General features: G+C 36.4%; 1 long non-coding RNA gene across 3 annotated transcripts in view; it reads left to right on the top strand.

Moving 5' to 3' along the window:
• The window catches only part of LOC144282605 (uncharacterized), a 55,342-nt gene extending 32,720 nt beyond the window's left edge, over positions 1–22,622 (top strand). The window contains exons 3-4 of one of the 3 annotated variants that reach the window (XR_013351092.1): positions 4,163–4,262; positions 5,905–6,115. This is a non-coding gene — a long non-coding RNA (uncharacterized LOC144282605). Of the gene's footprint in view, positions 1–4,162; positions 4,263–4,402; positions 4,656–5,904; positions 6,116–22,456 lie in introns of those variants that run through there. The other 2 variants (XR_013351093.1, XR_013351095.1) reach the window with 2 other exon arrangements.
• The last annotated feature ends 656 nt before the right edge of the window (positions 22,623–23,278 follow it).

The raw sequence follows: 23,278 nt of genomic DNA, 5'->3' as shown, positions 1-23,278 counted from the left end.
GATGACATTACCCCCAACATGATGAAAATTGGCTCTGGGTTAGGGGGTGGGGGTGCAAAGATAACATGTATGGTACTGTTTGATGACCCCCAAAGCTCAAATTTATCTGACAAAACCATATTCCTTAGTATTTAGTTTCTCTTGTTAGGAAGAATTTATATTTACTTTTATTTTTTCTCTTTAGAGAGGCAATATGTAAAAATGATTGAGAAACACATCTAAAATATGTATCATTATAAACCATATCTGAATTTGTTTTTTTTTTCCATACCTGAATTTGAATCAATTAGTTTAACAGGTCCCCAGACCACTCACCAAATGATAATTTCACTCTCTGTTAGAAAGTGTCATAAATGTGACACTTTTAGGGGACTATTTTGTCTCAGTGGGACTTAATTTCTTTAATAAAACGTTGCAAAGAATTTCTTGCTTTGCCTTTTAGGAAACAAAAATATGAGAGGGACAGGAGAAATATGCAATTAGTGGGGACTTATAAAAAACACGACAAGATACATTAATGATAAAATTGAAAGTCAGTTTTAATTTTTCAACACTTAGATATACCTGAGAAGCTTTAAGATCAGTAATAGTCAAGAGACTTGCCTGAGACTTGGACTTGGTATCTTTGTGTTAGGAAGTCCGCATGCTTTGCCAGTGCAAGGCCAAGCACACTTAGTGGTAAAATTCTCATGTGGCAAGAACCTTAATGTCAAATACGAATGAACTGGAATTTGAAGTCAGTGCGGTGCTGTGGCTAGGAGCAAAAGCTCTCATGCATCATGTACAGAGGATATCGAAATTTCCATTCTTTCGTTGTAAATGGATAGGCTATTGGATGATAATATTTTCCTAACTGTAGCCTTGGGGAATAATTTCTAGGATGGTGAGGATGCAATTTATTCTACACAGATGACTTTCATCATATTCTTATACACACCTGAACAGAAATGGTGACCTAGAAATAGTGATGTGCTAGGAAATGTTTAACAACCAGCTCTGCAAGGGGGGAAACAATCCCTGATTTATAACATTTACCAAGTCCCGTAAAATATTCCCACTCTTTGTGTGACATGAGATCCTTAATTATGGATTTGGGAAGAGATGTACAATATCACCAAATTCTATAGTACTTCCATCATCAGACATAAATCATCTCAAAAGAATACTGAAAGAATAATTGTGACAAGTGGTAATATCATTAAAAAGTGATGACTTTTAATTATTGTCTTTAATTTTAATGTAATTTATTTATTTGTAAGTTTATGTAAATTAATATTTATTAATGGCTGTCTTTAACAATTGGCTCACAGAATATCTAACAATATTTAGCAGTTGGCGGGTAGCAGTAGGCTCCAGCCACCACAGCCTAGGACAACAAGGAGGCAATGAGTTGAGGACAGATTTACACTGCAGTATCTGTGGGGTCTATGTGACTTTGTTTTTCCCAAGGAAAAGGCTGTATGTAAGATTCAGATTAGAGGCTTTACTGAGCAAAACATTTATTATGGTTGGCTTTTATGAGCAGTTCCCTTAATGTTTTACTTATTCCAGCAGAAAAAAAAATATGTGGTTACATTATATTTGTATATCATAGATCTTAGCTTATTTACATTCTGTATTTCTTTGGTTCTCAAAAGATTTTGTTAGAGAAGTGGCTCCAACTCTTCCCTCTATCATCAAATCTATTGTTAGTAATAGTTATATTCAAAGTACAAGATTTGGTTTGCATAGCACATAGAAAAAAAGATATAAAATCATAATAACACATGAGTTTTATATCACATTTTATAATTTAGAAAGTGTATAACTCACTGGTATACCATAGATTCTTCACTCAGATAAATTTTAAACTACAAATTTTATGCCCAGCCTTACTATTTTTGTCTCATAGTGTAAAATTCATTTCAGCGCATACTTATTTAATGTTTACCATTAAACATTACCATTACATTAGGTGTAAACAAATGTGTCGTATTAAATTAAAAAAGGAGGAACACTAACTATTTTGTCATTTCAGGCAGGTGGGAAAACAAGAGACGTATTTCAATTTGGTCTATTTTTTAAGAGCCTTGAGAACTAGAGATGTTAGGCCGGGGCGTTTTTTTTTACTTATATATTGAGACAAAAAAGAAAGTATATGTCTTTCTACTCCCCCCACACCAACCATCATTACTATTATCCAATAATGAGAATTTTTCATTGTACCTCTGATTGCCAGGAATAGTGGTGGTGATCCAAAAGAAAGAGCCTGAGAAGGATTATCTTCATTATCATGACACTGATTCAAATTATATAGAGATGACTAAGGAGTGAAGAGAAAAAAACAGTATATAGCAAAAAAAAAAGATTTTGAAGATTGGAAGAACTGTTGAAGGGGCGGCCATCACTCTTGAGGGTCTCTGGAGAGATAAAAAGATAAAGATTTGAATAAACTCAGAAAATTTCCCTAGGTTTTAGATAATTTTTAGTAAACTCCTTATTACTCTGAACTTTTGGTTTTGGCAATTATAGTTTTCTTTGGATATGTTACCTTCTATTCATGCTTTGATGGAAAAGCCAGGAAAGAAAGAAATCTATAACATAAGCATCTTACTTCTATCCTCCCTAATTATCATTATATCCATCAAACTCTAGGTTTGACTCTATTTGCAATCTGAAAATTTTGATTTAGGCAATTAATTATCATTATAAAGTATATGAACTATATTATACTGAGTTATGAAATACCTTAAGATCATTATATTCTTATGAAACTTACATTGTTAATAGTTTTTAAATCTTCAAATAGCCTAATCTTTTGACCTCCCTCCTTTAATTCTCCATACAGCCATGGACTCAAAATCAGTTGGACCCAAAAATAGTAGCTAAGCTGCTGACTGAATCACACCGTACTTTAAAGAACGCTTCAGCAATTTTGCTTTGTCTTTTGCCCTAGACATCTCTTTGTAACTTTTCTGTTCTGATAATCTATTCCAAATTTCCTGCTTACCTGTGAAATATTTCTGCAAGGTATTTTGCAGCCTTTTCCATTCATTTGTTGAGCTCACAAAATCTCTGCTTAAAATATGACATTGGTGAAAGCCATGAAGAAAACAGCTATTGTTCAGACTGGAAATGTCTGTGGCCAAGAATAGCAATGATTTCTCTGGTGCCATTTCTATCATCAGTATCTTTATTCCTGGCAATTCAACATCAGCATTTGGAGATTTTATTGAACAAAGGAAAATTGAATTAATGAGCCAACAAAAATGATCAACATCAAAGACTGGATGTCATTGGAAAAAGTAAGCAAAAGAACGAATGTGTTCAATGATGTTAGTGCATTGCATGACTATTCTAAAGGATGTCACCTATCCACCTTTTGAACACAAAAAAACATAGGTTAAAAGCTGGTACTACAATTGCCTCTTCCAAGGATAGATTTGGACATGATCCCAGTGAATATATCACCGAGGCAGAGTGAAGATTTTCCCTAATCTCTAAGACTTTAAACCCAGAGCCATTCCATTGAATCTTCACCGTATTCTAACACCCACTTAACTAATTCATTTCTACTAGCTGTTGTAATTCTGCACGCAAAGGATACAACAGTTCTAACTAGCACTAGCCAAAAGGAAAATGTTGAAAAATTGTTTATTATAATTCTATATTAGTCTACCTGCTTGGACTATAATACCGATTATGCTCTGTAGTGAGGTAAGGGGTTGAAGACACAGGTATTTCTCAAGATTCTAGTGATATTAGGACTCAACACCAGAAAACTAGGATCCCCAGCCAGGGCAAATAGTGCAACAAAAACAGACCTGTTAGAAAGTTCTGCATGGTCAATCAAATACTGGCATAAAGAAATACACCTCTGAGTCTTTAGTCCAGCCTACACCTGAGTCATACTCTAAAATATGGTTCTGGGTGACTTTTCAAACCTGTTGAAATATTATAGCTGGGTTAGTTGTCATAGCCAAATTAAACAGATTGCTGAGACACTTGGGGGTTATGGCCTAAATTGGTCTATTAATACTTGCCTTAATACTGTGCCTTACTGCGGAAGCTTGACATAGTGGTGTTGCGGCAGAAAAGAAGCTTAAGAAATCAAAATAGCAAGGAATTAAATGGTGTACACAACTGGAATTTTAAGACTATTGTATTCTAATCCTAATCTTAGGACTTTTCCTAATTGGAAGAATTTGAAACCATGCATTTTTGCTGCAGTTTTCTGTCGGATGAGGAAAACATTGTCATCTTAAACTTAGCAGTTTAAAAAGGTAACAATTACAACCCGACGTTTTGAATGTGCTAAATATGCTGCAAAATATTAAAGGTATTATTAATTCCTCTATTTTCATCTTAAGAGTTAAGTCTTTCTGGAGAAGAAATTTACACTTTACCCTCAAATTTTCCATAGTGTGTCTTACAACCATCCAGAGAATGCATATGAAAAATGAATATCCCTTGCTCTACTCCCTGAAGAATCTGACTTGGTCTGTCTGAGAGATGTGCACCTTGGATAGCTCGACTGTAAATGGGGCACAGACTACTCTACAAATACTGCACCTTGACTAGCCTGCATGCAACTCATTCTCAGCACACCTGCTGGTCTCTCTGATATCAGGAATTACCCTGTAATATGTGTATGTGTTAAAGAAAATCACACTGGGTATGCAATTAATCTGGTTTAATATTTGATAAGTATCCAGATCACTATGAGAGAAAAGTTTGCATACTAGCCTCACCATTGAAATTATTCCTTTTTAAAAAAATATTTTATTTATTTATTTGAGAAAAAGAGAGCGAGCATGCACAAGCAAGGGACAGAGAGAGGGAGAAACAGACTCCCTACTGAGCAGGGAGCCTGACATGGAGCTCAATCCCAGGACCCCGGCCTCATGACCTGAGCTTAAGGCAGATGCTTAACCGACTGAGCCACTCAGGCGCCCTGATAATATTCTTTCTATCTTCATCATCAAATTCCAATGTCCAGCACATGAAAAAAGGGAAGTTTGATGAATGTGAAATATTTTTCATTTATAATACTTTTCTCCTCAAGACATTTTTCTTATGTATTTTGGAAAATGCTAGTAAATATATATAAATATTATGTATTTTAATAAATCAACATCTGATAATAAGGCATTTTCTCCTCTTTGTCAGGAAGTGTGTGTTTGTTTGTGTGCGTGTCTGTGTGTGTGTTAGAGAGAGATGAAAAACATGAGTTATCTTGGTTGAAACAACCAAATACACAGAAAATCATGCCTGAAGGCAATGCAGCTAGGAACACCCCTCACATTCTACCATGGAACTGCATTCTCAAGTAAAGGAAGACCATCAGCAAATGCTGGGTACCACCAAGTGTGGCAAATATTTACTACACAACAGATCTCTATAGATCAGTAATAATAGTCACCACTTAAATTCCTCTCGTGAGTATGGTTTTTAAAAGGCCAGATATTGGGGCAGCCCTGGTGGCTCAGCAGTTTAGTGCTGCCTTTGGCCCAGGTCATGATCCTGGAGACCTGGGATCGCGTCCAATGTCCCACGTCGGACTCCCTGCATGGAGCCTTCTTCTCCCTCTGCCTGTGTCTCTGCCTCTCTCTGTGTCTCAAATAAATAAATAAATAAATAAATAAATAAATAAATAAATAAATAAATAATGATAGATAGATAAATAAAATCTTTTTTTAAAAAAAGAGCAGATATTATAATATAATAAGACTCAGTTTCTAAAGATGATACCATGGATATGGAAGGAGGTATTAACAAGGTAATGTAGAAGGAAAATAATGCTGTAGTTAATAAAAATGCCCGGCTTTTGTATGTGGTTAACCTCTTGGCTAGATGGAATTATTTATTTTCTATTTATTATTCAACTTCAGCTATTTCCTGACTTCAGATTTTTTTTTTTTTCAGGGAAAAAAAAGATAGAAACTGATAATTAAGAGTGCCTGAGTGGCTCAGTCGGTTAAGCATCTACCTTCAGCTCAGGTCATGATCCCAGGGTCTTGGGATCGAGCCCTGCGTTGGGCTCTCTGCTCATCGGGAAGCCTGCATCTCCCTGTCCCCCTGCCTGCTGCTCTCCCTGCTTGTGCTCTCTCTTTCTGTCAAATAAATAAAATAAAAATTTCTGTCAAATAAATTTAAAAAAAATAAAAATAAAATTTTTAAAAAAGAAAGAAACGGCTAATTAGACAATTTCCTTATCATTGCGCAATCCCTAGGTCTTGCTCTTAAGACCCAATTGTACAATATAAATTTCCTAAAATTTCAAAGGAAATAAACCTAAAGAAGATACAACATTTTCATCTATTTACTATTTTGGATATCATGTAACTGTCTGAATTAGTGGGTATTGAATTCATGCTGCTTTCCTTTTAGAATTTTAGAAACAGAGTCATGATAGTAATCTTCCCTAAATTCTTGCAATTGACCACTCTAACAAAGTTTATTTCAGACATACACAAGAAGGTCATCTGCAATAAGCCCTTAAAAAATACAAATATATTAGACACCAGAAGACTGCCTGTAAGCCTTCAGAAAAATATCAGAGAATTATTTCTGTCGACCTCCCTCCCAGCCACCACCAGATTCTTCCGCTTACATATGCCCATGCACCAGAGGGCACATAAGGTGCCTTTGGTAGTCTTACATAATACTCCTTCCTTGGGTCTCCTTTCCAATGCCCTTTCTAGGCATGGTGATAAAAATTTGTCTTATTATTTTCATTACAGATTTATTAGTTAATCAATACAAATTGCTCTTTTTCAAATTAACAACATTTGAAGACAATTACCAGCTTTATAATCAAGTCTTTTATGCCGCATTAAGGCAGGATTTATATTGACCAGTTTTAGAAATCAATCAATACTTTATAAAGTTAGATGTGGCTTTATAATTTGGTAGTTTCCAGAGGAAAATATCTTTAATTCATCAGTTATTCAAACTACTGCAGAAAAGTCTTACTTTGTACTAGAAATTCACTTACCATTAAGATAGGAATTTCAATTAATATTGTTCTTGAATTTTGAAAATTCATTTTCACTGAGTAGTTCAAAAAGAATATCAAGCTCCCTTGAATTCCAAAATATGTAAATATCTAAGTAAATAGCTAATTTACTAGTATATTGAGTAGATTTTCATTTATATATTTACGACTTAAATTTAAATGGAATTATTTAAGTAAATGCACAAGAGGGGAGAAAACTATAATAGTAAAGAACAATCAGCAAAATAATAGAGAAATACTTAATTTTTCACGCAGGTTTAGGAAAAAAACTGGTAACCCTAGAGCAATTTGAAGCCAAGGAATTTTATAATAAAATTCATGAATAACAATGGAAAGGATGTTTGAAGTATGTGTTGAAAAGAAACACTGTAAGCCTTTGGTCTTACAAACAGAATTAAAGTTTTTTTTTCCCATTTTAAATTTAAAACAATTTTTTTCCATATTGTGCTATATATACTCATTTCTAACAGATTTTTCTTGTCTGAATAGAATTCTAAGGACTATTTTGGAGAGTCTTTGGGCTCATGTAGGAGACTACATTAGAACATAGCATCAAACTAAAGTATGTAATTAATTCAAAGGGAAAGAGTTTTGAAATGACTCGAGATTTTAGTTTAGAAGGCATATATTCTTTCTGCCATTCTCAGGCTGCTTCTGTCGTGGTGACAGGGGCGGCAGGGGGAGAAGCAAGTTCAATCCTCCTTTAGTCCTGTTACAAATTATATGATTCAAGCTTCATTTGGTTTCCATGAATATGTAGACATAATATTGGCAATTCTATTTTAATCCTCTGAGTTTTAAACTGATGCAAACTCAGAATAAGCCAATATACTCACAAACCAAGTAAACTTGGGGGGAAAATGTCTTAAACTCTCAATAACACTAATTGTAATACTTTTCTTAAGAATTCTTAGGAGATCTGTTCTTTCTCTTTTCTTCTGACTGCACTACAAATACATACATATATATTTGATATATATATATAAGAGATATATATCTCTCTATATATTTCATATATATCTCATATTTCATATATATATATCTCATATTTCATATATATAAATATCTCATATTTCATATATATACTATATATATAGTGTGTATATATATATATATATATATACACACACACTATCTTTACTTTAGGACATTTTTCCTAAGCGTTGAAATGTTTGGTTCTTCCTAGCATTTTTAAGAAACACTATTTACTCAAGTCAATATCCATTTGGCCAAAAGCGTATATTTATCACTCTTTATATGAAAACTGAAAATAACTCCTGAAGCTTCTAACTGTTTGTTTTACTGTCTTACTAAAAAGTCTTCACCCACACAGAAAGAAAAAAAATTCTTGATGTGTTTACGTTTTACATGTTGATTTGATAAGCTTTTAACTTTGACCCTCTATACAGAATATATATGTCTCATTTCATTTATTCAAAATTGATTTATTAGATATCTAAAATCTAGGCACTGTGGAAGACCTTGGGAAAAATTTGAAGATGTTTCTGTGCTATTGGTGAGTTTATTCAGCAGTTAAATTACTATGAACATAAATAATGGACAAAATCTCGGAAATAGGCACTAGTACAGATATTCAATTATGATAAAGCATGAATGCTCTGTTTGCAAGAATTTTAACGTGTGAGTGGATTTTAATGTGGTGTTAATTAATATGGATGACTAATGTGGATGTTAGTTAATGTGTTTTAGAGGGGGTATGATAGATTAAAGATGGCTGTAAATGCAAATTATTTTTCACTCTTCCCTTTGAGAAGTAAACTCTAACTGAATGGGGACTACCCTCAGTGACTTATTTATCTGATTAATAGGATGCACTGGAAGGAACATTCTGGGATTTCCAAGTCTTAGACCATACAATGACTGTGGCTGCATCCTTGACTCTCTTAAGATGCTCATTCGTGTGGGCTTATTCCCTCTGAGGAGCCAACTGACATAAAGTGAAAGGTTGAAGCTACACAGAGATGCCAAGTATTGCTGCCCTAGTCAAAAGCCCCAAATCAGCTCTCAACTGAAAGTCAAGCATCAACTAACAGCCTTGTGAATGAGCCAGCTTGGACGCCCAAATCAGTAGGACTTACAAATGAACAGAGCCCCAGCTGACAACTGTCAGTGATATTCTAGAGACTCCAAGTTAGAAGATGTATACACTATACTTCCAGGTTTTTCAGCAAGTATTTATTAAATATAAATTATTCCTTTGATGTTAGCTCACTATTATGAAGTAGGTGCCTACGGGTCATTTACACCCACTGTATGAGTTTAGATATGATGTAGAACAGCTAACCTGGGAAATCTCAGTGGCTTAACACATAAAATGTTTATTTCTTAATGATAGTACATATATAATATAAGTTGTCTGCTGACTCTACTCCACTAAGTTATGAAGGATCCAGCTTAGTGGAGGCACCACTATCTCATAGCTACATCTTCTAAGACACAAGTTCTTTCTGTTTGTTGAGGTAGGGAAAAGACTGGGGAATCACTTAAAAAATCCCTTTTCACTTTCATTCACATATAATTGACCAAAACTGGCCACATGGCTCTTCTAACTGAGAGGACCATGCAAATATAGATGAGCAAATGAAGTATGTTTGGTATTCCTGACTTTCCACACTCACAGACTTGGATTATAGTCAGGACTTTCATGAGACATCCAACTTACATTTGAATGTTAGGTGTGAACATAGAAAAATTTGATGAAAATGTAGAAGCTTGAAAAATGAAAGAAACATGGCAAACATGACCAAAAATAGCAATAACACAATTCAGAAGAACAAGACAAAAATAAGAAGAAATATTTATTTAGGGTTTAGAATATGCTAGATATCTTCTAAGAAATTAACATGTATTATTTTGTTTAATACTCACAACTACTTTCTAAAGTAATTATTATTTTCCTCATTTTATAGATGAGAAAGCTGAAATACAGAAAGATTAAGTAATTTGCCCAAGGTCACACAGCTAGATGGTGGGTGACAGAGATGAGATTTGAATCCAGGCAGACTTCCTCCAGATTTAAGAGGAAAAAAAAAGAATCCAAGGATAGTACCTGAAGTAAGACAGACTGTTGTATTCCAAAAAGCCTAACAGCATTGCATCATTACCATATCGAAATTCTAAGGACCAGAGTCTGATTCTCAGCCTTCCAAGCTCAAAAATATCTATCATCCAACCAGCCATGGACTTTCAGGAGTAACTAGAGACTGATGCATAATCAGAATGCTATGGTATAAATTTATAGTGAGAATTTGTATGGCTCTTGTATCCCCCCAAGAACTTCATTCTCTTTGTTTAGGAAAGCTGTGAGGGAAATAGAAAAGGTACTTGTTTATTAATTTATAATTAATGGTGCAGTTGCTAAGTAGCACAAGTGCCAGAGTTCTCAGATCTGAGCAATATTCCTCCAAAGGAAATGGATATTGAACCTTGGTGATAAGGAACTGAAACTAGAAGTTAGGCATGTGAATCCACTGTGTGTTGACATTAAAGAGAATAGAATGGAGGTGCCTGGTGGGCTCAGTCGGTAGAGCATGTTACTCTTGATCTCAGGATCATGAGTTCAAGCCCCAAATTGGGCATTGAACTTACTTAAACATGAGGGAGAGAAAGAAGGAAGGAAGGAAGGAAGGAAGGAAGGAAGGAAGGAAGGAAGGAAGGCAGGCTTCCAGAGGCTTCCAAATTTTCTCAGTTCATTATACCCTGAGTACCTCACAATTGTTTTCACAGTGCCCATGGGATGAAGGAAATATCAAACAGTTCTTTTTGGAGAGTAACTAGAGTTCATTAATTTCCTATTTGTTAATAACATAGAGCCATTTGAAAAAAAAGTATAAATTGAAAAGACTATATATATTTATATTTCATTATTAAGAACTAATAGGCATGCCCCTGTTGGACACTACACAGCTTTTCAAACCTTGAAAGCAGATTGGGTGACAACACCCCCATTTCTATTCCATGTTGATTTTCACGTGGTACTTGCAACTAATCAAAGAAATTGCTGAACACCCAGCTCTCCAAGGATATGACTTCACTGAAAGGAATGTAGTACTGTCTGATATTCGAACCATGAGGTGCCTAGTAGTCTGTTCAGCGTCTAACAGATGGATATTAGTATCGTTGTGCTTCCCTTGAACATTTGTAGTATAGCACGGTGCTCTAGTGTAATCTTGGGGGGCCCTAGACAATAGAGAGGCACAGTCAACACTTGCTTCTGACAATTATAAGATTTATAATTGTCAGAATTATAAGTCTACCTTATAGGACTAATCCTCCTTTGGTTGGACCCGTCTATTTTTCAGTTACATTAATATTTTTACCTGATACTTTTGCCCCAGGGCTAAATTCTTGGGCCTCTACCACTGAATACATATCTCTTTAAACCTTCTTTACTATTGAACTCTCAGACGGCAACCCAATTTACCTCAATCCCAAGCTCCTTGGGAGAGCTTCAATGCAGCTTTTATAGACATATAACAGAAACTACTCAAAACTACCCAGGAAGTTGTTATGAAAGCTGCAAGTATCAAGCTGGGAAGATCATTGATCTGGAGTTTTTGGGTCTGTCACTCTGCTAGTCTTGGTATCAAGCCCAAATGAAATGTGAGTGCCAGACTGAGACATCCCAGATCTTTACCTCTGCCACTTGGACCTGTTTCATGAACTCAAAAATAGCAAATATAAATAATCCCCCAGACCAGACTGAGGTCCCACAGGTGTCAAAGCATCCTCAGCTCCCCCACACATAATGTTCCTTTCCTTCTTCTTCAGTCTAACAGTATGTGTTTCATTTTTCTATGACAAAAAAAAAGAGGGAATAATATTTAAATAAGTAGTAGTTAAATAACATATTTTGGCTACCTCTGAATACATTAATCATGTACTCAGTCATCACAGCTTCAGAGAAGAGAGCTTCGAGGCAGATCTCATTAGAAGGTCAAAGAGACAGAATTTTTACAAAAATACTCTAAAGACTGTCCCTAAGTAATCTATATGTTACAGGTTTCAGTAATAATTGAAAAAGACTTTTTCCTCCCTTTTCCAATGTAGTATATGTTGCCATCACTCAGAAATAAAAACAAGTATATAAAGTCAGAGAAAAATATTAGTTCAATTACTTTTCTCTGTGAAAATGATTCCACTGATCATCAAAACCCTCTGGTCTAAAAAATGGAAGCTGATCATCATTACCAAATATATCTTTTTTTCAGTTTGTCTATTCTTAGCCAATTGTTGGAGGGAGGAGTGAATATGGGTGAATAATACAATCTGTCCTTTAATATGTGTGAGGAAACACCAGGAGGTTTTACTTATTGAGATTTTTTTTTCTAACCCCTCTAGTCGATAGTTTCTAATACTTGGCTTTGTAAATATATCTTATTTATCTGTTAGGACTATTTAAAACATTCTGTTTGCCCAAAGTACTGTTCCAAACATTCAGCAATCAGGTTCTCTTCTGGCTCTGGCACTAGGAAATTATGATTTTGGAAATGACAGTATTAGATTTCACAGGATTACCTGAGTAATAAACCTCAAAATCCTGGTAGTTTTTGACAACAAATATTGACCTCTCCTCCACATTACATGCAGATAGATCTGTGGATCAGGTCCAGGTATGCTCCTTGCATCTCTTATTATCCCAGGATGCACCTATAGAGCACCCCCACCTGGGATGCGATGCTCATGTGATGAAGGGCAAGGGCACAGGAGAGCTGCTGAGAATTCAAATATTCCATAAAGTTTCATCTCAGCTCTATTGCAATGTGACTTCCACATTTTTTTTGGCTAAAGGAAGTCACATGGCTAAGCCCAACCTCAGTGGGATGGGGAAATACACTCATTTCAAATGAATATTTGATGAACAGTAATACAATCTACCTCAGTCTGCCATCTTGGGCACATTCATCTGTATCTTTCCCCACAAAATGTACTCACCTCCACTGCAGGAAAAGAAGACATCCAAAAGTGTCCTCTAATCATGGCACCAGGGTCCAACTCCATGTCTTGATCGTGTCTATATAATGTCTAAATATGGATCCTTTTGATTTTGAGGCCTATGAAATAAAAACACAATTTATCTGTACACACACACACACACACACACACACACAGCACATCATTTCAGGGCAAAGCAGGTTAACCACAGTAAACATTACCATCTGAAAAGGCAAAGTGGGAGACACAAAACAATCATTGATCCACAGCAATTTGGAAATCCTGCTGGCCAATTGTTGCAACATCCTCCCTATTCTTGGGGGTAGGAGATATTTCTTGATAGGCCCCATTTGGCTCCCTGGGAATAGATCCCTGATCCACTTCCTCCATGGGTATTGGAACCACCATCTGGGAAGACCTTTTCCCTCATTATTTCTTTGCTCCTAATTTAGGAGGCCATTGAGATTTATGAGATTTGGGGGGCTGAACTGCTTTCTTAGCCAGCTCCCAGCCCACAGAACTGAGGCCCAAATGTCCGTTTCTGTTTATTACAGTCATATGCCTTTTACATCCAGGCTGGCCGTACCATTAGTAATATAATTCTTTCAGAAACTTTGTTGACTTAGGTTTTTATTCCAGGGCTATAGCCATGTCAAAATTCCTTTTGAGCCATGTCTCCCTCACTAGACTTAGTTCTAAGTGTTTTATGTTTATCAGCTCTCCCTGGGATTTGTCATTTTTTCCTCAGCCATTTTATCCAGTTGAAGAGAATTAGCGGAGGCCACACAAATCCAATCAGAAGTCTTAAAGAAATCTGTGATTGTCACAGCCTTGCCTTGTTTTTGCCCCCCAGGCTATGTCATGAGTATCAATTAGCATTTTGGCTCAAGAGATTTCTCATTTTCATCTTGACTACCTGCAGATGAGAAACCATTTCATTCTCTAGTCCTCTAGATTTCCTTTGACTCTCTATGTTCCCTTGCAAACCACAGAGATCCTTTCTCAGCTTATTCTTTCTTATAGCAGTTTTATAAGCGTATCAAATGACAACCCGCTCCAAACTCTAAATATCTTAAGTACATTCTCAGCCTCCTAGCTATTTTCATTCAACAGTTTAGCTAAATATTTCCTTATTGCATAACATGGGTGGCCATTTTTCTGGATTCCTATAAATTTCCTTGCCGCACACCAAAAAGACCCAAGCCAATGCTAGAACTATTTATGTATTTGTTGTTATTGTGGAAAATGGTTCACTTCTAAGTGCTGATACCTCCATTTTTAGCTTCAAGAATATTATGTTCCGTTGTAAAAAAAAGAAAAAGAAAAATTTCAAAATCTTAATGACTTACACCACAAATACTCAGACTTTACTCATATTGCTTGTTGTTGGCTGCAGGCTGTGTGCTAAAGCTGTGTTTCAGGTTGTGAATTGGATTTAGGTGTGCTTCACAAGTTGGTGGAAACTTGTCTTTTAAAGTCCAGAATTGTCAAAATGGCGCTCCTACCATATTCCATTAGTTAAAGCGAGCTACACAATCAGACCCAGAACTCACAGGGTATAGAAGTACATTTCTCTCAGTGGCAAGAGAAAAGACTGAATATTTGTGGAAAAAGAATATATAATTCACCACAGTTAGTAAACATTTATTGGCCTTACTATGATGTGAATCAAGGAAAGGAAAGGATGATGTCTAAGCAATCATACTATATAACTAATGATTAGATGGAACAAATACCCTCAATGTGTCTGGTATTTACAAAATAGCTTTAACACACTAGCTTTAATTTTGAAATCAAGCTGAAACATCTTCTTCTTGCTCTCTTCTTCTGTACATATCTGCAGTAAGTGAGCATGCTCTAAGGATATTTAGATCTAGTACTAAATAAGCTATGTGTGACTTATAATTAAATTATGAAAAGTGTCAGTAATTTCTTTATCTATAATGTCAAAACATATAAAAGTGAATTTATGACCCCTTTGGATAAACTTCAATATCATTAAATCACCAGGGAGCTGCACTGAAGTATATTTAGCAAATAAGTTGGCTTTTAGTACTATCATAACATTGTCAGTTGGCCTGTCAGCCAGGTTTACCCCAGCTTTCCATTTGAAAAATAAGAAAAAAATAAGTTTTTCTATAACATGACCAAGCAGGCATAAAGGAAAACATCTACCGCCCATTCTCCAACTTCTCCTCTCAGCATCAGTAGTGGAGAAGCGGTTGGAAATTTTCAGAATTGCGTGAATTTTTTACCTTTATCTTTCAAATAATATTTACATATGAAGGTCAAGCTTAGAGCAGTCATCCTGAAGCTTATGCCAAAAGGGAAGTGTGAACCACGGTAGAATGTGCTTTTGTGGTGAGGAATTTAGCTTATCCATTCTCAGCACGTTTAAAAATCTCACTCAGCACCTGATAGTCATTGCAGAATGTTAACAGATCTCGGGTGCTCTGCAATAAGCAACTGTATCACTGTCCCTAGCTTTGTGCCTGTGTCCTAATATTTAGCCATTCTATGACCATTATGCATCCGTGTGTCAGAACTCCCAGCTGCAGGGATGAGAGTAAAAGATTCAGTGCATCTAAAGGAGTTTTAGGCCAGCTGCTAATGCCCATTTCCCACCTGCTTATTTTATAACAAGCTCAAATTTATAAGCAGGGTTATTATGTACAACTACTTTCAGGGCCAAGAGTGGGGCCATTTGTTCCAGAGTCGAGACTGTCTCCTCAGTGTCATTTCATTCAGTCATCACAGAAGTTCGACCTGCACTTGAATGTAGGCCAGAAGATACTGGAGTGAGTGAAGGATAAAATAAATGGCATAGAATTTTAATTCTCAGAGGCATGTTTTCCACCTGAAGTCTCCTCTTGTTCATAAATTAAAGTTGAGTCTAACACTTAAATAAGGGATCTAAGACCCACATAAATTAAGCCTGGATTCTCAGGTGTAGACCTCAATTCCCTACTATTTTCCTATTTTTACATTAAAAATAAATGAAAGAGGGATCCCTGGATGGCTCAGCGGTTTAGTGCCTGCCTTTGGCCCAGCGCGTGATCCTGGAGTCCCACGTCGGGCTCCCTGTGTGGAGCCTGCTTCTCCCTCTGCCTGTGTCTCTGCCTCTCTTTGCGTATCTATCATGAATAAATTAAAAATCATAAATAAATAAATAAATAAATAAATAAATAAATAAATAAATGAAATAATTAAGTACCATGAAGTAAAAATTTAAGAACCATGACATGCCTATTAGTATGGCTAAAGTCCAAAGCACAGACATCCCCAAATGTTGATAAGAATGTGGACCAAAAGGAACTCTCATTTGTTGCTGATGGGAATGCAAAATGGTACAGCCACTCCGGAGAACAGTTTGGCAGTTTTCTTAACATATGATCCAGTAATCTCACTCCTTTGTGTACCTGAATGAGTTGATAATTTATGTCCATGCAAAATCTGCACATGAATATTTAAAGCAGATTTATTCATAATTGTCAAAATATGGAGTAAATCAAAGTGTCCTTTAATGGGTAAATGGATAAATAAATGGTGATACATCCATACATTGAAATATCATTTGGTGATAAAAAGAAGTGAGTTATCAAGCAATGAAAAGACATGAAGAAAACTTAAATGCATATTGCTAAGTAGAAGAAACCATCTGAAAAGACTATATTCTGCATGATTCCACCTATATGAGATTCTGGAAAAGGCAAAACTATGGAGACAGTAAAAAGATCAGTGGTTGCCAGAGCTTCAGAAGGAAGGAGGAAAGAGGAGATGGAATTTTTAGAGCAATAAAAATATTCTATCTAATCTTGTAATGGTGGCTGCATGTCATCATACATTTACAACACGTCACAATAAAGAACCCAAAAGTAAACCCTAATATAAAGTATGGAGTTTAGTTAGTAATAATGTGCCAAGATTGGCTAATCAATTACAACAAAAAATTAAACACATCTTGCACAATGTAAAGTCTTGTACACTAACACAAAATGTTAATAATAGGAAAAACTGAGGAAGAAAGAGTTATAAGCAAGCTCCCTGAATTTTCTACTCAATTTTCCAGTAGACATAAAACTGCTTTAAAAATTAAATCACATAATAAATTAAAGAGTTAATTAGGTTACAACATGTGGCATCACGAATTAAAATTAATCAAACTGACTCCAAAACTTGTACATGAAACTAATTTCAGTTTGCATTGCCTCTCATTGATAACAATCCCAGATACACTCAGAAAAGTTTTTAAAAAGGTGTGAATACTGACACAGTATTTGCTGTGTGTTTAAAAGCCATATACTTTTAAAATACAGCTTGTTTTCTGAAGAACTGCATATTTAAGAAAGTAAGCATTCTCTTTTAAGAAAATTTTGCAACCGAAGACATCTTTTTTTTTTTAATTGAAGTATAGTTGACACACAATGTTACATTAATTCCAGGTGTATACAACAGTGGTCTGATAAGTCTATGTAGTATGCTATACTCACCACAAGTGTGGCTACCACCTGTCACCTGATGGTATTACGATACCATCAACTATTCAACTACATTCCCGATGCTGTGCCTGTCATCCCTGCGACTTATTCATTCTATACCTGGAAGCCTGTACTTCCCACTCCCCTTCATCCATGAAGATCTCTGTAAATAGATACGCCTGTACTACTTCCTGTCAATGCCTCAGTTAAAGGTACCTCTTAATCTCTTGTCTAGAATACTCATTTATTTATTTGTTCACCATATATTGAATACTTAATAGATGTTAGGCATTGTCCCAGATATTACGGTAAATATCTAGAGATAGAGATAAGTAAAATAAGACCTCTGAGTTCAGGGAGCGTGCACAATCTAATGAGACAAAGTGGGTTTGATTCTATAATAAACAGTATCAAAAGCACAGCAGCTTAACATAATGAAGGTTAATTTCCAGCCTCTATCACAACCTCATATGGATCAATATGTGTGTGGTAGGGGAGGGGAATTGTTGACCGTGAGAGTCTTCTGGGCAGTGACTCAGAAATTCAGGCTCTTTCTATTTAGTGGCTCCATTAACTTCAGTGTGTGATCTTTAAAATCGCCATAAAAGAGGAAAAGGAAGGTAGAATGTGGAAAACTGTGTAGGGGGTTTTATAAGCAAGCCTACTAGTTATATACATCATTTGGTCCCAACCTGATGATAAAGAAGGATGGAAAATAGAATCTACTTGGCCAGAAAGAAATGAAATGGGCAGAAAAAGCACATAGTGTTCTCTCTGTCACACAGACATACTTGAAAATATTTATAATACAATGTTGGTAAGTGATACAACAGAGATATGTGTAGATGGTTATATTTTATTTAAAAGGAAGTTTCCAAAGACTATAAATTAAAACTCACATAATTCAGCTGATTTTCCCGTAAAGAAATGTAAGTTAGAGAAAGTGTCTTCTTAAATATTGCAACTCTCCAACTATTTTGTCACCTTGTAGCTTGAAATTTCCTTTTCATATTCTCAAACAATGTCCAATATTTTAAAGTTTCCTCTCTTAAATGAGTTAGCAAGATAGGCTGTGCAGTTTGGTCTTCTCCAAATTTCCCCCATCCAAATTTCATTCCAAAGTTTGGGGACACATTACTCAGCAAATGCAGTAATGCACGACTATAGATGACCTCTATTTGACACTGATAAAGAATACAAAAATATCCTACATAATCATTTTATATGATAAAATACCACCTTGTGTTCTCATATCAGCCATAGACAGTCTGAGGCCCATAAACAAACTCATATAATAGTGGCTAAATATGTGTGAAAAACATCTTTTTACCCAGCCAAATTGGTGCCACTGTGTGGCAATGATGTTAACAAATTTATAATTACCTCCATCTGATAGCTTTCAAAGTAAGTGATCTTGATGAATATTTAATTTTTTAAAGATTCTCAGTAACTCAAAGTTTATTATGTTTATTAGCTCAAACTTTATCAATATTTTAACTATTTAAAAATCACATGATAAACCTTGCAAACAATGTGACCAAATTTATGAACTTGGTTTTTTTTTCAATAGCCTTATAAGTTACAGACCCATCTGTTATAGCATTTCTATCCTTAGCCCTTTCCAACTCAAGTTATCCTTGGAGAATTATAAAGGAGAAACACAAATCTCATCGTGTTATTCCCTTAAGAAGCCTTTAATTGTTCTTTGCTAGCTCCACTGGCTCCACCTCTACAAGAAGACAAAGACCAAACACCACAGATTTTAAATACTATTTCATATGACAAACATTTAACGAAAATCTACTAGATGCCAAGTATTTGGGAGAAGCAGAACTTTAAAACTCTGTACAATCTTTACAAAACACACTCTTTCATCTGTATTTTCTGCCACTAAAAGCATCTTTGGCTCAACATACCTAGCAGCTAGTCACTCCCAGACCGCAAGATTTTTGCTCATATCTCCTCGCCTTTGAACACGCTGTATCAGCCAGGGTTTAGTGTGGTAGACAGATATTTCAAGCAGAAAGGGATTTCATGCAGGAAATTAAATGCTTACAAAGTGATTAGAAGGGCTGGCAGAGGAGAGTCACAGGTCTGCTACCGGAGTGATGAGTTCAAAGGCACACGATGCTGGTAACTAGAACCAGGTATGCTGATTCTCTAACTGCCTTTAGATCCACCAGACGCTTGGATAGTAAGTCTAGCTGCTACAGACTTTTTTTTTTTTTCAAGATTTATTTATTTATTTTAGAGAGAAGGAGAGAGAGACAGAGGGGCGGGAGGAGGAGGGAGAGGCCGAGGGAGAAGGAGAGAACCTCAGCAGACTCTGAGTATAGAGCCCTATGTGGGGCTGGACCTCAGGACCCTGAGATCATGACCTGAACTGAAATCAAGACTCCGACGCTCAACTGATTGAGCCACCCAGGTGCCCCTTCTACTCTCTTTATAAACTCTAACGTCTCTATGACACTATTTGCTAGTTAAAATAACAGCAAGAAAATGGCTTTTACTAGAAGAGCCACATTCCAAATTTCGGATGAATGCATCTAATTAGCATAACCTAATTGCATTCAGACGAGGCTACCAGGAGGTCTAGGAAACGGGTTTTAGCTCTCTCTCCCTGTAATTCAGGCATGCACATAGAAGGAAGGAGGAAGGGATGCTGAGTCAAATCCAGAATGAACGATATCTACTGTCTGGATTGCATTCCACCCCTCTTCTTTGCTGACCACAGGTCCCACTCCCACATCCAGCTCTAGTATTTCCTTCCGTGTGATGAGATACGAGGCTGTAAGTCAGGACCAGAGCGCTGCTCAAGTCCTCAGGGTACCATTTTCATACAAGGTGCTGAATACAAAGAACATACAGAAAGAATGCGCAGGGTCTGAGTCAATGGTGCCTCCTGAAATTGTTCACCACAGTAGCTCTGCTATGAACCTGACTCTTGTCTGTACAAACATGATTTTGTTTTGACGTTTTGCTCTCTGTTGACCCCTCTAGACTGTATTTTCAGAAAATAACACCTGTATCTTGCTTTTATTTTAATATTCCCCCTTTTTTCGTACCCAGAGTATAAAAGGCACCTTAAGAAATGTTGTTTGAAGGAGCAAGTGAATAAATAAACAAACAAAAAAAACCATTTTAGTCATAGATTTTTTTTTTTATGTGATTTCTGATGCCATCAGGACAAAAAGAAACTTCTGGCAACCTTTGTGGAGGAAATGTTTTGTGACATCTTAAAACAAGTAAAAGGTCCCTTTTGATCACTTATTTTCAATGAGTTCAAGATGATTATCCAATAACAATACATATACACGTAATGATTTGAATTTTAAGAGTAATGGACTGCAAGTTGTGTTTGTGATTTTTTTTACAAGTGATTTATTAACTACTCAGGGTTTTTTTTTCCTATTGAGGGCTCAGAATTAACCCTTAACAGGAAACAAAGGAGGTACCTTAACGTCATTGGTATATGTTCTCTGTAGAGTTTTGTCATTGTTGCAAGGAACATAAACTCATGCAAACAATTTAATGAGAACTGAGTCTCACTGTGGGAACGGGCATGGACAGGAAAGGAAACTGAAGGGGGCAACAGTCAGGAGACCATGCAGCTCCGAGGATGAGCTACGCTCCGGCTCTCCATCCCTTTCTCTCAGGCCAAGCGGCTTCATTGCTTCTCTCTTACCCTCTGTGCATTTACACTTTTCCTCTTCCAACTTTTCATAGAGTAGCTCTCCTTCTATCTCTCTACTCGCATTTTTCTTCCTCAGAAGTTTGACTTGCCTGAGATTTCCCAGCTCTGACTAGATCCTAGTAGCACTTCTCATTGTCGGGTCCAGGCAGTAGCAACTGCGGTCGGGTTCTCTTTCCCAATCAGCATCCTTGGACAAAGACTTCGATTGGTCCCACTTACCTCTTGTTGCCAGGCCGCAACATAGGAAGTTTCTACATCTGAGTTTTGAGTTGGCTTCTCTTAGAGCTGCTGCTAAAAACATTCTAAGTGTTCCAGGAGTGTTGGCCTATCCCAAACCAATTGGAAGATGATTTCTTGTAGCTCTTTAGGCTGTCATGAGTTACTTCCCGCATAAGGAGGTTACTCCATTTATTTGTTCCTGGTGATTTGGGGTGTATACAAGTGTTTTACTTCTATATGGCAGACTGTATTGAGGTCTCCAAATTGTAGTAGCTACCAAGAATTGGGAAGGGTTTGAGATTGTACCTTGCTTGCAAGCGAAGTTAGATTGCCACAGTTTCGTAGATGCACAGAAGACACTACTCACTACCCTGAATCAGAGTGAGGGCAACTTGATTACTCACACCAATAGCAATAACCCGAGCATCAGCATTCCTTTGCACCAGTTCCACAGACCCCAGTTACCGCAGGGCTTCTTGATGCCTATACACACAGGGGGTTGTGTTACAGGAAAGGGTTCTCTGGCTTAGCACACTCTAATCTTGTGTAAGATTACAAGCAAATCTACACACAACCTTTGCTCAGGAGAGAGACATTATCTTCATTGTTATAGTAGACAATAAACAAACCAGCCCTCTGTCCCAGAGGGAGACAGTATCTCTATATTCCAAGGCTGTTTGCTATACAAATATCTGTGGAAAGATAACCTATAACAAAAGCAGTCAGTGCCTCTGCTTATGAGGTACTCAAAACCTTGAGAGATGAAAGAGAGAATTTTCTCATGTCAGTAGCTTACTCCTTCAACCCCAAAAAGGAATGATTTCTCATCATAATTCACGCAATCAAATCACAAGCTCAAGTACATTTTATTTTTTAATCGTTATCAACAGGCGTTGCTCACTTTTTTCTGGAGTTGGTAATAAATTATAATTATAAGCAGATTGCTGTGAGATCAAATTATTATTGTATTCATCAATATTCCGTTCAATGGAAAATATAAATTTGCATTGAAATCTTTCTCTTTTTTGGACAATTTTTACAATGTCTTTGGATGAATGTTTATTAATCAATGTGTTATATGAGTTTAAGTTTACATTTTGTTTTTTATTCCAGGATTTTGCCAGACTTCTTGGAATCCCTGGGTGGCGCAGCGGTTTAGCGCCTGCCTTTGGCCCGGGGCGTGATCCTGGAGACCCGGGATCGAATCCCGCGTCGGGCTCCTGGTGCATGGAGCCTGCTTCTCCCTCTGCCTGTGTCTCTGCTTCTCTCTCTCTCTCTGTGTGACTATCATAAATAAATAAAAATTTAAAAAAAGAACATTTAAAAAAAAAGGAAATATATTAAATTAAATGAGACTAATATATAGTACTGACTTACGTGGTCCATAAAAATGAAATTTCATTCTTAAGTTGTTTTTTTTCAATGCAGCAATGTCTGATTTTGCCTGATGCAATAAGTATTGCCACTGATTCATATTAGCATTTTGCTATAGTTCATTGCCAAAATGTAGTCACTTGGCCCTAACTAGCTGCGAGGAAGGAAGAATGTCCTTACTTTTTTCCTAAATCACAATGTATCCAATGAACATTAAGATTGTTATTACTAAGACAGTAAGGGTGCAATAGATATCAGAATACTACTAGGGATCTCCACATTAGTGCCTTCACTTTATTTTCTAAGCTATTGCAATTATTTTCCTTAGTTTCCAAGAATTTGTTCAGGCCCCAGCCCTCCAGTTTTTTTCCTGGTTTCTACTCCATTACCTCAACCTGTTTTTTTCTGTTTCAGAAGAGAACTTCTGGTGATTCTTTTGGACATCTGCCTACTTCTGTTTTGGCTTCTTCCCAAGACTGCCTCTCAAGTCTCAACTTGGCTCAGCCACTTAGGCCTATAGTCAAGTGATCTAGGCCCCCAACCCTAACTCAGTCAGTTACT

The sequence above is a fragment of the Canis aureus genome, chromosome 13 (assembly GCF_053574225.1).
Source record: "Canis aureus isolate CA01 chromosome 13, VMU_Caureus_v.1.0, whole genome shotgun sequence".
Classification (NCBI taxonomy): Eukaryota; Metazoa; Chordata; class Mammalia; order Carnivora; family Canidae; genus Canis; species Canis aureus.
Note: the sequence above shows the minus strand (reverse complement) of the source record. Positions and strands in the feature narration are given on the sequence as shown.